This window comes from Equus asinus, chromosome 2 (assembly GCF_041296235.1).
Source record: "Equus asinus isolate D_3611 breed Donkey chromosome 2, EquAss-T2T_v2, whole genome shotgun sequence".
In the NCBI taxonomy this organism is placed as follows: Eukaryota; Metazoa; Chordata; class Mammalia; order Perissodactyla; family Equidae; genus Equus; species Equus asinus.
The window spans coordinates 177,193,833-177,210,497 of record NC_091791.1 but is presented as its reverse complement, the minus strand read 5'-3'; the positions used below and the strand labels follow the sequence as shown (position 1 = coordinate 177,210,497).

General features: G+C 38.9%; 1 protein-coding gene across 2 annotated transcripts in view; it reads right to left on the bottom strand.

The window, feature by feature from the left end:
• Positions 1 to 16,337, bottom strand: part of ARHGAP5 (Rho GTPase activating protein 5) — a 109,916-nt gene extending 93,579 nt beyond the window's left edge. For both annotated transcript variants that reach the window (XM_070504214.1, XM_014857178.3), the window contains exons 1-2: positions 15,961 to 16,337; positions 10,022 to 10,420 (exon numbers count right to left, since the gene is read on the bottom strand). The gene's annotated coding sequence lies outside the window, so the exon portion shown is untranslated. The remainder of the gene's footprint in view (positions 1 to 10,021; positions 10,421 to 15,960) is intronic.
• Positions 16,338 to 16,665: the final 328 nt, after the last annotated feature.

The following is a 16,665-nucleotide window of genomic DNA, read 5'->3' as shown; positions in this document are numbered from 1 at the left end:
CGGAGCTGTGATCAGGAGATAATTTCTGCAAAGAATGCTACAAGTATCTGTTTATGCTCTCTTCATAGTAATGAGTAAGTTATTGAAGCAATCACTGTAGGTGATTTTCCTCTCCAAAATTATCACTGTCCTAATTGCTGATGACTATTAACTCAGTATTTTTCTAGTTTATGCTATTTGATTGTAATTGATTAAAAGATTGTAATGCTGCTGTATCAGGGTTTGTGTATGTTTTCTAAATGTTGAAGTTGAACTATATGTTAAAATATTTAATATTAATATTATTAGTGCTTATGTAAATAGCATTTGCAGGAAAATTTTGAGAGTGAATGAATTAGTGAAATTCTAATATGTGCTGTTCTTAGTAAATTTCAATAAATTATTATACCTTTTAGTTTTAAAATATCATCACATTTAATGTTTATAGACCTGTTTAATATATTTACTTTTCTTCAGTAATATGATTCTAAAGTTATCTTTAGCATTTATTTTACTCTTCTGACCATGTTTTTCCTAAAGTGAGTATATATACAAAACTACTATGACTTTATACACAACCATACTTATATGATATTTAAATGCCATGCACACATCTCTTCCTTTTCTTAGTCATTTGGAACTCTCTGTGGATACTTTAGGTGGTCACAGGAATAACTTTTATTCATAACTATACCATCACTTTAAAGCCTAATTAAAGGAAACATTTTTCTTTTAAAATACTCAGAGTCTAGAAATAAAGAGATTCCTACTCTAAGAGACTTGGGATAGCCAATGTTTTAAGAGAAACTGAACACCCAATGTACTGAGAAGAAGAGTAGCTTTCAACTTGGAGCAAGAGGGCTACTGTCCAGAATAAACAGTACCAGTTTAACAAGGGTTAATGTGTCACATTTCACCCAGGTATAAAAAATTTTATCGAGTAAAAATCTAAGGAGTCTTGTCAAGATAAGCATGATAAAGTTCCAGGGGTTTAGCTGGCAGAGAAAAGGAGAAAAATAGACCCTAAGACACAAGGAACTACACCCAGAAAACTTCTATAGAGCCAATGAGTACGGCATTGAGGCTTCTGTCACCTCAACTCTTCCTTCTTTTTATCCTTCTCAGTCCTGAAATGAAGTAGGATGACCGGGCCACACTGCAGGCCCCTATAAGGGGTTGTCCCCTTCACAGTCACCCTGCAGTGTGGATATAGATGCATTCATGAAAACTGACTCTGCAAGCTGGAGGAAGCTTTGCACCTGATTAAGCACTTGCAAATTCAAGGCTGCTAAGCCTTCTCTTCATGAAGCTTTCTTAGGATTGCTTCACAGGGTAAAAATTTTCCTCAAAACTATGCTGATTAATGGGGCCAGCCCAGTGACGTAGTGGTTAAGTTCACGCACTCTGCCTTGGTGGTCCCGGGTTTGCCAGTTTGGATCCTGGGCGTGGACCTATGCACCACTTATCAAGCCATGCTGTGGCAGGTGTCCCACATATAAAGTAGAGGAAGGTGGGCATGGATGTCAGTTGAGGGCCACTCTTCCTCAGCAAAAAAGAAAAAAAAAAAAAAGGAGGAGGATTGGCAGCGGATGTTAGCTCAGGGCTAATCTTCCTCCAAAAAAAAAAAATGCTGAATAAGGAATGGTTCATATACAAACTGGAAAGTGCTGCATGAGATAAATTGGGTCAGAAGCAACTAGTCAGAAACTCGCAAGGGTATAAATAGGCCCTTGATTGGCCACTGTGTGATGGGAGGACATGAAATGGGCATCTAGATACAGACACAAAAAGTTGAGAAACACTACTATAGTTTCAAGGCTAAGAGAAACAGTTCAGAAATTAATTTCAGCTTTACATAATCACACAGGCAGCAATTAAATGAAACAACACAACCTGCTTGTTCAGAAATTAATTTCTATGCTAATCTTGAACCCTAAATTTTTGCTAATCCTGTTTCAGTTTAATTGCTTTTACAAAAGCACACACCCACATTTAACCATGTTTCCCAAATGCCACTGTTTAGCAGTTGTCACAGCATATTTTGTTTTGACACAGGTGTTGTCATTCTTGCCCTCATCTAACAAATTAAAAAAAAGGCAATCAAACCTAAACACAATCACACACAAATTTTGGAATATTTCTTGGTACAAATGCCCCTGAAAAATTCCAATTTTTATAGATCAGTTTGGTGCAGTCCAATTGATCTGAGATCTCTACAACAAACCTCTGAAATCACTTCCACAGGCCAAGTAAGGATCCAGTGAATTACCAAATGATGGGTAGACAATCGCTGTAATGATGTCTTTTGCCACATTAACAAACAACGAATTGTGCAGTGGTCATTTTCCAAAGTAACTCTATGCATAGACTTTAAAGAGTCTAAGTAAAACAACCATAGCTTTAATATGAACTCAGAAAGTGGAGAGTGACCTCTAACCCGTCCTTCTTCCTCTAGATTGAAATACACTTAACGACATCTAAGAAACGACTGTTTGTCCAATTGTTTTTTTCAGTCAATTGTTCATTCATCCATTCGTTTAACCAACATTTACTGAGTGCTGGATGTTGTGCTTGGTGCTGGAGACATGAAGATAAAGACAAATCCCCTATCCTCACTGTGAACGGGAGAGACAAACAGGAGAACGAGATCAAATGATAGTGATAAGCATGATAGAAGACGGCTCTCCCCTGGGAGTGAGGGAGTACCAAGGAAGGCTTCCGTCACCCAGGAGGCGATGACTGACCAGAGTCTGAAGGAGGAGGAGGAGGTGCAGTGGTGAACAGAGTAGGGAAGGGTCAAGGAATGGACACCTGGGCAGAAGGCACGCAGAGAGAGGAGTCAGATTTGATCATTCTGTTCTTATTAGCCATCAATTTTTTTTAAATTTGAAAAAAAAAAAGTGAAAGAAACTCAGCGGGAATCATTTGGAAAGACGAGTGACCCGCGATTACTCCAGAATGCAGCTCAGAGTTTTATTGCTTCAGGGCAAGAGAAAGGAGTCAATGGTCTCCAAGGACTCCTTTTCCACTTTAAAACGTTCTCATATTTGAAGCTGTGGCACAAGCTTAACAAGAAAGTGATAAAGGAGATCAAGTTTCATTTGTGCAGTCAGGCTAGGTGGAGGAGGGCCCCGGGAGAACACAGGAGAGAGTCCAGGAGGCAGGGCCCATAAAAGCCACCACCGGCTAGTCTCCCGAAACTCGACGGCCCTCACTCTTCCTAGAATATTATTCTGTAACTTCCCACTTGAGAGGCGGTGATATATCACCATTCTTAGAAATCTCTGTAACCTTTTTAAAAGGATAGCTCAAAATACGACCCACATAGTTGTAGCCTGTATTTCTCCTTTTTAACATTTAAAAGTTCAGTATCCTTAGATGCTTCTCTTTCTGCAATACAAAGGAAATAAATGGAAGCATTTGTTCCAAACAAACAAACAAAACACAGAAAATGTACATTAAATTCAGCAGCAATCATTTTGTAGGCTTCAACAGAACTGGATGGCAAGTGTCTAATCTACTGAGAAGCACTTCATTCCATATTTGCCTGCCTCCCTCAAATTCATGCTGTGGGCTCATTTTCTTTATGCGACTCTTCATTTAAATAGTTAAACAGTCCTTGGATGTGGTACAAGATAAAACAAATATAAAACTCAAACTGCAGTCGACTTTAAAAAGAATCTTGTGGTGGTGAAAACCAAAATATTAAGACATCATTAAAACTTCCTGATTAAATTAACACAAGGGGCACAATCTTTCCTTTTCTCCCTTCTGTTGAAGAAGCTAAAGCTTCTTTATGCTGACATCTCAATGTATTGTAAGGATCAATCAAACCACAGTGGAATTCCAACCTCTATAAAAAAGGGAAGAATAACCAAATAGCAAGGATTACTAATGTTCCAATAGACTATACTAAGTGGCACTCAAAATAGTGTGCCCTTTAACACAGCAATTCTACTTCTAGAACGCTACCCTGTGGAGAGGTAAATAGACAAGAATGTCCATTGCTTTGCTATTTATATGGTGAAAAAGGGAAAACAAATTTATTCTCATTAAAAGAGGAATGGATAAATCAAACTTCAATTATGTTAGAACCACGGTTGGAATACAACGTAATCATTAGAAAGAATGAGATCTAGCTATATGTACTAACATGAAAAGATCTCCACAACACATTCAGTGAAAAACGCATGTTGTGGGGCAGGCCCGGTGGTACAGCAGTTAAGTTCGTGTGTACCACTTCGGCAGCCCGGGGTTCACCAGTTCAGATCCCGAGTGTAGACCTATGCACTGCTTATCAAGCCATGCTGTGGCAGCTGTCCTACACATAAAGTAGAGGAAGATGGGCACGGATCTTCACTCAGGGGCAATCTTCCTCAGCAAAAAGAGGAGGATTGGCAGCAGATGTTACCTCGGGGCTCATCTTCCTCAAAAAAAAGCATGTTGCTTAGTAATGTGTATATAGTTGGATCCCATGTATGTGACAAATATATGTGCATGCATATGTACATATAGCTGTACATTTAATTTACGGGAAAGGTTTGGAAGGACGCGCACATGAGGAGGAAAGTGGGTGGAGTGCAAGGGAAGGAGGTAAGGAGATGGTAAAAAGCAGTTTGTTTCTTATGCTTTTATGTTTTTTACATATTTATGATTAAAATATTTTTAAGAATTAAGAAGAAGACAGTATGCATCAATTTTTAACCAAGAGAAAAGAACAGTAACAGCAAGAAAAAGCCTAAAATAAAGAAATTAGAGGCTACAGCACACACTAGAGAAGGGGTGTAAGAACTCGACTTCAGAAGATTGAAAACTATCTTGGTAGCAGCTTGTTCTTTTTTTGGTATCAGATAAGGTATTTTCAAACAGTGAATTATGCAACCTCAAAGCATAACATCTCTGATTGGTGTGCACTGCAACGTTATACCATACAGATTGTATCATTTCGTAATATGTGTCAAGTATGTCACTAAAAAGGCATGAAACATATACTTTTTACCTGTGATAAATCACCTTGACTCAGTCACAGAACGAGTAGGTTGCAGACTGTACAGTTTTCTAAATGCCACATAGGAGCCCTGAAACGTGGTGACACTCCTCTCATTTTGCTGGCATAAATGACACATGCCATCAAAATCAGCCCCATCTCATATTTGTTACATTTTTGACAAGCAATTTTCATTCCATAATGTTTGTTCATGTATATTGGCATAAAATAAAAGGAGACATATCAGTTCTTTTCATTTCAAAAGTGTTAAGAGGTATTTAAGTATATTTTTTTAAATGCTGGCAATTTCTTAGAATTATTAGAATTAATATGGTAAATATTTAAAGCACGATAACTTGAATAATTATAGAGGGATTTTTGTTCCATGGTACTCAGCTTTACCTAGTATTTAGTTCCTTCCAGCCCTCCTTGTCTCCTCCTTTTCTTTTTTCTTTTTTTCCTCCCATCCTTTCTTCCTGCCTTCCGTAATTACACATTAAATACCCATTACGTGTCAAGCAGTGTGCTGGGTGCCAGGAATCCAAAGATGAGTATAACATAACTCCTGCCTTGGATGAGTTTGCAGCATGGTGAGGTAGCCCCATATGTAAACAGGTTAATCTGAATAAAACATGGTGTTGTAAACAAAATCCTGATGAGAAAGAAAATAACACTTATTGGGCATCTACGACATGCAAAGCAACTACATGCAAAGATGTTTTATATACATTATTCATGTAACTTGCACATTTAATCTTTGTACTTTCACATGAGTATTTTTACCTTCTTTTTGCAAATGAGGAACTTGAATTGCAGAAAAATTAAATAGTCTTAAAAAATTTCAAAGCATTCAGCAATAATCAGCAATGCTATTAAGATGGTAAATTATAAACTTGCCTAGGTTAACTGACTTGTCAATACATGCTCCTGAACTAGAACCCAAAAATCTTCCTACCCACTGCCAAAGTTCACTTTTAGACAGACAAAAAGAAATGCTATAGTTCATTACAGTGAAACACAGTGTTTGTTTTTAATAATTGGGCTTTGAATTTCAAGTATAAGAAGATAATATCATTTTATTAGCAATTAATTAGAAGAGAAAAGAACTGATAATTGGGCAAGTGAAGTTTCCTGAAAATAAAAGTATTGACACTATATACAGAAAATGGAGGATTCTAGAAATGCTATTGAATGGTTATCTGACCTTTATTTTATCAAGTTTCTTTAATTTCACAGTTTATATGCATTCTTAAATTAGGAGATAATTTTTTCCCCCTTTTTGGGGACAGTATTCGTTCAGTTTCTACAGCTAAGAAGTGTCTAGAGGATTTAAGACTGTGTACTTTTTACATATTATATCTTGTAAGCTTTTGTGGGGGGAGGAGGGAGCAGGCATTTTACAGCTGGTGAAACTGAAGGTCCAAGACTATTAACCGAAGTATGAAAGAAGGGACAGTTCGTGAGCCTTCCTCATAAACGTAGTTTAACATTTTCTGTTTTCTTTGCTCATATAGATGAATGGTAGCTTGTTTGCGTCCTTCTCTGCTTCCAACAAACATATTAAATACCTACTGTGTTCCAGGCTTTGTGCTAGGCACTGGGAGTATAAGAATGAAGTGGCTCACAGTCTAACACAGATGGACCTGTAAAGACCAAGTTCTGAGTGCTGTCCTATGTGCTTTACATGGATTGTCTCGTTTCATACTTAAAACAACTCTGTCAGGTAGGTACTAATATCATGTCCACTTTGCAAATGGAGCTAACAAGGCTAAGAGAGGTTAAGTACTCGCCCAAGGTCACGCATCCAGAAATTGGCATTGCTGGGTGGGTTTGAATTTTAATTACTATAAACAAAGAGCTTGGGGAGGCAGAGAGGCATAAAGAGGAGTGACTGACTTGGCTTCAGGCAGTCCAGAGATGCTTAACAGAGGCGATAACATCTGAGCTTTACCTCGAAAGAAGAAATAGTGGACATTCACTGGGTGGAGAAGAGTGGAAGGGCATTCTAGGCTACAAAAAAATTAAAAAAATAAGCAAAGGCATGGAGATGTAAAAGTTTGAAGAAACCGTTTGGGATCAGCAAGAAATGAGTCCACAGACCTAACGCTAGAGGAGGAAGGTTTGCATGCTTCAACAGGAGCTCAGGCTTTGTCCTGTAAGCAGCAGAAAACTAAGAAGGGAGGGGAATTAAAGATCATGTGTATGTGTGTGTATATGTGTGTGCCTGTATGTGTGTGTGTGATTAAGATAATTCTTGTGGCAATGTAGACAGCGGGCAGGAGAACAATGTCTACTTGTAACTGCAACAGTCTATGAGAGAAAGAAGGGGCTGCCCTGAGGCTCTATATGATAATGTGATTTATAATAAGAAATATATATTTGCTCTTCATCCCCAGTCCCTGACACAGAGCTCCTAAAACTCTTGTAAATTCCTAAGCGCTAAGAGCACTAGGAGCATCTTTTGTTCTAATGAGGTGACCCAGGCTGGGCTCCTGGATGGCTTCTGGAGGGGGCTGGTCACCAGTAAGACCAAGCCATGATTACAAGCTTGGAATTTTCAGCTCCGCCTCTCAGGTCCCCTCCTCTAGAGAGGCTGGAAATGGAGTTAATGATTCCTATGTGAGGAAACCTCCATGAAATCCCTACAGGATAGGGTGGGAGAGCTTCCAGGTCGGCGAACACATCCACACTGGAAGATGATGTACCACAACTCCATGGGGACAGAAGCTCCTGTGCTCAGGACCTTCCCAGACCTCACCCTATGTATCTCTTCATCTGGCTATTTATCTGTATCCTTTGTCATATCCTTTAATATGTTTAGTAAATGTAAGTAAGTGTTTTCCTGAGTTCTGTGAGCTGTCCTAGCAAATTAACTGAACCCGAGGAGGCGGTGGTGGGAACTTCCAATTTGTAGCCAAGTTAGACACAAGTTGTGGGTAACCTGGGGACTACACCTAGCAACTGGCATCTGAAGTGGGATGGGAGCTGTCACCCAGGACTGAGCCCTTAACCTGTGGGATGTGACGCTATCTCAAAGTAGATAGTATCAGGATTGAGTTAAATTGTAGCACACCTAGCTGGTGTCGCAGAGAATTTCTTGTTGTGGGGAAAAATCCCCACACGTTTGGTGACCAGAGATGTCAGAAGTGAAGTTTTTGGGGCCAGCCCTGTGGCAGAGTGGTTGAGTTCACATGCTCTACTTTGGTGGCCTGGCGTTCACTGGTTTGGATCCTGGGTGTGGACCTGCACACGACTCGTCAAGCCACGCTGTGGCAGCGTGCCACACAGAAGAGCTAGAATGACTTACAGCTAGGAGATACAACTATGTACTGGGGCTTTGGGGAGAAAAAAAAAAGAGGAAGATTGGCAACCCATGTTAGCTCATGGCAAATCTTCCTCACCAAAAAAAAAAAAAAAAAAAGTGACGTTTTCTGTGTGAAAGTAAAGGAGAAAGACACAGGAGGAAAAACTGGGTTTTTTTTCTTGATTTGCTCTACTTCTGGGGATGTCCAAGTATTCAAGCAGTCTATACTGAGCAGGATGCTGAGGAAGTTAATAAGACCAGGTAATAAGGGAAATAACTATGTGCACGCCTTATACATGTCATGTTATTGTGCTCAGCATTTTTGCATACATACTCGATCCTCACAACAGCCCTTAGAGGTTATTTCTTTCTCTATTTTGCAGAGGAGAACTCTGAGCATGAAGAGTTATCTAAGGTCATAGAGGTGATCAATGGCAACTGGAATCCAAACCACCTAAGTCTGTCTTCCTCCAAAGCCTGTGGCCTTTCACAGAGGACACACTCAAGGACACTACAATTTATTTAATGGTTCCGTTCATTCCAGTTCGCCTTTGCTGGATTTAAATAAAGTGTCTTCCGGAGCCAAAGTGTTCAAGCAGCAAACGGTCTCACAGCAGATCTATAGAACACAGGCCCAGTGAGGGGCTCTTTCTAAAGTAGTCTCCATACTTCACCTTTGTTGGCCTATGGCCATTCTCTCAAAAGGGAAATTTCGAGAGATACATGGGTCATTTGCATTTGCAGTTTTGGAAACTTCCCAGAAAACTATGATCTGAATAAAAGGATGTGATATTAAGGTAAAAATTACACTTAGCTTTACCTACCAACCCAACTTCCAGAATGAAGCTTACTACTAAAATGATTTTGAGTAGACTTTGTGCATTTAGATGTATATATATACATACCCAGAAGTGTGCACACACATACAAGTACACACAGTGTCTTTTCAGAGAAACCAGGCTGGCCTGCTGCCCTTAGGACTTCTTTGTAACATTGTATTCCAGTGACTAAATGGTCTTGATAGCACATTATATCAGGTTCACACTGCTGCGGCACATTGTGACTGCCACAATACTTGTGTTATCATTCGTTACGTTTTCCATATAGGTTGGAACAGATAACCCACGTAGCGTAAGTGCTATATAAAGCTTAGTTGATGCTGTTATTCATCATTATCATTACTACTATTTTTCCAATCCAACCAGTCCCCAGCATTAGCGCTATCAGAGGTAGCCCCTAAAACTGTGTGGACGGCCTAGCAGGAGCAGGAATCTCATATGCCTTTGACCAAAGTATCTTCTTTTATCAGAAAACGGTGCTCTTCAGATCAGCTCAACCAAGCCAATCATCTGTAGATCTTCCTCTTCCATTTTCTCCCTTTTCTTCCTTTCGTTCAATAAACATTTATTAACGTGGATGATTAATTCATCCATTAATTCAACAAATATTTATTGAGTGCCTGCTCTGTGCCAGACCTGGTTCTAGGTGCTGGGATGAGAGCGGTGAATAAAGCAGACGAAAACATCCGCCCTCAAGAAGATGCTATTCTAGTGGATCAGTCAGGCCACACATCCCAACCAGACCATCCGTGCACCTGAGGGCCAGCATTAGACACCCTGTCAGGCGTGGCCATAGGTGAAGAGAGAGGAGAAAAGACCAGGCCTCCAGACAACCAACTCCCACCCCGGCCCTCTCCTCCACCAGCACACACCAGCACAGTGAAGAAAAAAATTTCCTGTTGCTCCACTCACCTCTGTGTGACGTTTTGCGTTGTTACCACCTCTGGAGTCTTACAGTTCTTGCAGCTGAGGTTGTGGCTCTCCTTTCCAACCAGCAGGTGCTAACACCAAGCACCTGGGATGACAAGCTCTTCATGAGGAAAAACCTGAACATCTGAAGGAACTGAGGGCATCTTACAAGACTGCTGACTGCAGGCCCTGCGCAGGCAACTTCTCATTAGGTCTGGGCTGTAGCGAGGAGCTCTGCCATCTAGGAATCTGTCCACACAGTCCACTCTGCTGAGCGACAAACTCCCGTCAGCAATGCCTGAGGGGCATGACCAGGGAGACGGAATTCGACCTATTTCATACTTGGCCTCCTTCTCTGTAGGATCTTAATGAGTTTCCTTAAACTAAGTCTCCTCGGTTTCCCTGAAATATAAGGAAGGAAAAAAGATTCAAAATGACTCATTTAGAAATATCCTTTTATCATGCAATATTAGTTAAAATCACTGGTTTCAAATGAGGGCACGTCAAGTAGATGACTACCATTTATCCATTATAAGAGCAGAAACAGAAACTATCTAAAAAATAGGTAAAATTAAACTCTCACAAAACTAAAAAATGCTATTTTGGCCAGTGATTCAATCTCTTTCTCTCAAACCAAACCTTTTACCAAAAGTAATACCATATGAGGAAAATGGATGTTTTGAGTTGAATTTCTTCTTTTCCCTTTCCTCCTGGTAGAGGTGAGTAACGACCAGTGAAATGGCCAAGAGGCAGGCAGGAAGCCACAGAGGAGAAGAGGAACAGCAAAGGACAGAAATAATCCACAAATGGTAGCCAGGCCTGAAACAACGTGGAATTCGGTGTATTTCCATTTGACAAGGTAAGGGAAGAGGCGTGGAAAATAATAGTTATATTAGCTTAGGTAATGACAGTGATTAATAGTTGCTTGCCTCTACCATGCTAGGCCCAATGCTTGCCAGGCATTTTATATCCGTTATCTCTCAGCAATCCTGCAAGGGTGGCATTATTCTTACATTAAAGAAGGAAAATTGGAGGCTCAGAGAGCAAAGTAACTTGCCCAGGTCCACATAGCAAGGTGGTGGAGACTGGACTGGAACCCAAACTCCATGCCCTTCCCTTTCACCACAGGTCTCTGCACCACTCCTTTGAATCCACTGCAAAACACTACAGGCTTCTCAAATGGGAATATACTATGCTATTATAACACTTTAAAACATATTAAATAACATTCTAATGAAACACGTAGGATGTCATTGGCCTGTGAAACACAAACCTTAGCGTACATAAAAATTACCTAGAGAGCTTGTTTAAATTGCATATTCCTGGGTCTCACCCCTGGAAGATTGAATTTCAATAGGTCTGGGGTAAGGTCCAGGAATCTACATTTTTAACAGGCATCCAGGTAATTAATATAGGTGATCCTCAGATCACACTTTGAGAAATGACATCACAGACCTTAGCCAAAATTGCCAATTCTCAATTTACTATTTCCTTGTCTTGTCACTAGCTTTATTCTAAGACGTATGGAGCCATGCCAATGAGATAGTAGTCTGATGTAGTGGGGAAAAAATATATGCTATTGGTGGGGAGAGGCCTAGGTTCTTGGTAGATCTCTGTTGCTAACTAGTTGGGTAAACTCAAACAATTCCTTTAAATGCTGTGTGCCTTTGCTTCTTCATTTTTAAAATGAAGAGTTTCTAAAATCACACATCTATGATTTTGTTTGGTTGAAGAAAGCCAATTTTTTTAATGATAATAATCTATAGAACCTAGACATTTCAAAGGTGAAATGTAAGAAACGAAGTCTACTTTCTTCATAAATTTTATAATATCAACACAGTGCCTCCAGATATCATGAGTTTGGGGGAAGGGAATGGGAATCCAAAAATGGAAGCAGGTATAAGTTAACCTATATTTTAAAGAGAATTCAGTTGTTTGCTCAGCAACCGATTTCTTCAATCAGGCAGTTGCATCAATACTAAGAAATCTTCAAGTATATAGTATTTCAAATTTTAGAAAGCAATTTGTTGCACAATCATTCATTCTAATTTTCAGTAGTGTCTTAAAGTCCAAAGCTATTTTGACTTTGTTTTTAAAGAACTAAAGATACTCCTTGATTTACATCAACACACCCTTGGATATTGAAAACACAGGTTGAGAAGTGTTGATTTATATCTTGTTTTAAAATGGCCAAAGTAAGGCTGATTGGATGGTTGGCGTCCATGGAGACAAACTTAACAAGTGAAATGAGTCACACAAAATGAAGTCACAGGTTACAAAAGAGAAGGAAGACCCCTGGTGAAAGAACCATGGTTCTAACTCATGGAGGAAAATCATGAAGCAGACTTGTTACGCTTTCAGAAAATTGTGTACATATTTACCTCCCTTGAAGTAGTCCTCCTTGCTCTGTGACTTATTAACAACTTTCTAGGAGGCACTAATTTGGTTGTTCCAACAGCCTAGTCTAGTGCAGAATTTGGTTACAGAAAGCAACAAGGAAAAGACGTATTATTACACAAGAAATCTGAATCACCAGAAACACAAGAAACAATTCACTCAATTATGAACTAGGTTGAGACGCACTAGTTATAGCAATGTTGAGGGAGACATTAATTTCACATTTACGTAGTGTGTAATATTTTCCCCAGCATTTTGCAGTATAATTTAACAGCTCTTATTTAAAAAGGAACTTTTCAACTCAACTGATGCTAGTTTTCTCTCCAAAGCTTTCAATTATATCGCAGTCCCAAAAGCATCATATTAAGTAAACTCAATGCATTCATAATCTTACATAGCCTATATGGCATAGTAGAGTCATTTAGGGAAGTGTTCTGAGATTATTTTGCATGTATCATAAGGATAAATATACTTTTTCTGCCCATTTTCTAGCTATTTCCTTAGCAAGATCTTGGAGAGTTCATAAATTGACTTTGACTTCTTCAGTTTATGATTTTGCAGCATCCAAGAAAGATAAAATGTTTTCTGCTGCAGCTAAGGAATATAGTATTGCTACAGTCTATTTACTTGTATTGCAAGTTAAGCTCAGAAGTTAAAATGAAAAGGTTACCTTTTTAGGTCAAGAATTCTAAGGAAAACAATTTTTTATATTCCATACTAATCTTTAATAACATTCATGAATTGCTATGACCTAGAAAACTAAAGTAACTTTTTTTTTCTGGCTTAAAAAAAATTCCAGCCAATAACCTCTAATCCACACATAACACAAAATATGAACTCTAGAACGAAACCACTGATGAGTCATCAAAGACCAGGTGGGCACCAGGCTACGTAAGTGCTCGAGCACCCTCTCCCTTCACATTTTACTGTATCTTCTGAAACGAAAAAACAGTTCTGTGAGCCTGAAAGGTGCGGGAACTAGAGAGTTCTCTCAACTAGGACAAATGAGAAGAGTATGTCCCCAGTGGGCCAAGACTTCTATAATCATGAGTAATTGTGACTTTCAGAATCATTGGAATGCTACTTGGCCTCCAAACTTTGTGTTTATTTACCGAATTTATTAGAGGCTCTAGGCCCACTTAAATAGCTTTGGGTATAATGATGGTCTAAGGATATCTAGTAATGCTGAGGGAAACACAGAGAGACAACCTTTGTTGGAAACATGTCTATATTGTATCTAAAAAGTACATAGCTTTTTGGAGAATTGTTTAGGCATTCATAATTTTGGTAAGCTAAATAATCTTAATAATAGTTCTGAATAATCCTGGTGTCTGAAAGGCCAGAAGAAGGAATATCAAAGTAGATGAAATGAATTAATAATAATGGCAGCTAAAATTTATCAAGTATTTGACAGGAATGATCCTGGTTAATCCTCACAGTAGTCCTTTGAGGTCGGTATAATTATATGTTTCATTTTAGAAGTGAGGAAACTGAGACCCAAAGAAGTTAGGCAACTTGCTTAAGCATTCATAGCTGGTAATGTCAGAGTAAGAATAGAACCCAGGAAGCTGGGTTCCAGATCTGACAGGTCTAAACAGACGGCCTCTTTTGTTTCCACAAAGTCTAGCTCTGCAACAATGGTCAGCTTGTCTCTGCCTACCTGCCATTAGTTGCCAAGGAAATGAGACGATCTCTAAGGTGAGCAGCATAAAATGTTCAAATGAGATTTAAATAAGAAACGTATGTTTTTATGTATGCTACATTGTGCCATACCAAAGGCAGTTTATTTCATTCAGTACTTCAAAAGCCATACTATTAATTTTGGAATGTGATATTGGTGTGGAAGACTTGCCCTAACCAATATGTTATTCTCTTCAATAGGAATTTTTCTGGCATTGAGGATACAACATTTAGGGACATGGAATTATGACCTCTGTGAACACATTCCAAGTTAAAAAAACTTCTCGCAAGAGGTTGGGGAAGATGGGGCAGCCCTTTACCTAGAATTTGTGGCAAGCAGCCATAAGACAGACGGAATTCTCACTCCTATCACTTTCACTGGGAAAATCTCATTGGCTTGAGGCTCATGGAGGAAACTTGTTTCCAACTCTGAGCCTGGGATGTCCTAGCAACACCTCCTCAGCTGTGGACCCTTACAGTCCAACTGTCATCTCTAGGGAGCACCGGGTTCCTCGGCCCCAGTACAGATGCTAGGGAATCCCAAGAGCCCTGTGCAATTCCTAACATCTTAGAGTGCACAGCTAAATAGTAGACACTATTTTCTTCCCTAACTTTTCTATTCTGAGTTGTGGGGCTTTTGTGTTATCTGCTCCCACACAGATCTCCATGCCTTTGGAAAGTGACAATGGCCAAGTTCTCTTATCATCAATTTATTTAAAGCTTGTAGCCACAATAGACAAAGAAATTACTGGAAAAGATTGGAAAGGCTAAGAAGATTTTACTAAATTATTTACTATATTAAATTGCCTAGAAGTACAAGTGCCTTTCCAAAAGGCAGCATCCTAATTTGTAATTGCACTCTCACTGTTTAGACACAAGTTCATCCTCCATTTCATGAAACATTTTATTATTTCCTTATCTGGCAATGGTTATTCTTGACCCTGTGATCAGATAAGAAGGTTGGGCAGATGGTACTTTCCATTTAAATGGATTTTTATGCCATTAAAAGGAATGTTTGCTCTGTCTAAGAAGAGTATTGACTATAAAAGTCACAGGCTCCAGACCATTTCCTGTGGGATTTTCCCACTATCTTCCCAATTAGTCAGTCAATGTGATGTTACTCTAAATATGATCATTTATTTTTCTCTGGGGGGTTGCCTTCTATCCCACTCAAGAAAGATGATCCTGGAAAATAAATAAAGCTTTCTATGCCCTCAGTGCAATATTTATGATTAATTGCAACCCATCGTAAATGAATGACAAAAGAAAAAAGCATTCAGTTTCCTTGCTCTTCTTGTATAAAAAGCATTTGTTGCAGTTTGAGTCCCAGCCAACTTCCATTGTTTAGGAAATAATAAGCCAAATTATACCAATCACCAACAATCATAACAGAAATTACATAATTGTAATTTAGACCAATGACCTTGGACTTATGAAAATAAAATGTGGGGTATTTAATTGTGTAATATGGTGCTACAATTCTATACCTATAAACTTGAGGTTTTTATAATAGTTAATAATTTACAGTATCCTCTACCTAAACATTTCTGAAAGTGACAAAATTATGTAAGTTCCACAAAGTATGCAAATAGCATCCTATTTCAGACAAACTGGTCCATATTAAAAATAAAATAAGACTTCTGCTCTGATATAAATAATGACTTCATATATTTCAGAAATTGGAGTGGACTTTGCCACAAACGTTTAAATTGAACGGTTTCAAGGAATTGGTCTAGTCTAAATTATTAAATGATTTAAAAAAATCAACATCTTTTCTAATCAGACAAATGCCGACTCTGTTCAATACTCACTGTCAGTAGAGCTCACTGTAAGAAACAGAATAGGTTATGCATACAAAAACAAACCTCAAGTTGCATGCTTCGTATCAACAGAACGATGAATAAAAGACTCTTCCAGCACAGTAGGCAAATTTCCCCTTTAATAAGCAGCCAGGAGAAAGCAATATTTCACTGTTTGCTTTCCTTCCTCTGAGGGAGAAGGTTTCACTATGACTTATTTTACTTCCTTTTTATTCTGTCCTTTTCTCTTGGCTCTCACAGACAGCTCCAGTAGCAACATGACAATACCACTTCGCACTTGCCGAAAGCGCCTTTTTTCTAAAACTCTCAGCTGTGGTCTATGCGAGGAGAGTGTAAAACAGGGGAAATGATGCAAACATTGAAGTTCATCTTCTCACGCAAACATTTCAAGAGATCCAGGCTCATCTTAACCCCAGACCGGGAATGAGGGACACCCAGAAAAACTTAACTCCTCCCAAAGTTCATGCCTGGAATCCTTGAGGCCTTTGGCAAGATTTACCGTTTATCTCGAGCTCTGTCTCACATATAAAATAAAGCAACGCCATTTTCTTGATGAGGATGTGAAGAGTAACTAGATTGCATTTTCTAAAATAAAACTTGGGAAAAAAGCAGATTCTTGGAATTCTAAAAATAAGCCTAAAGTGGGTACTCAGTGTGTATCAATCTTGAATGCATGTTTCTGGAGTAGAAAACACTCAGATTTCTGTTTTTTCAAAAAATGAAAAACTTACTTGTCTAGGGAAGAAACAT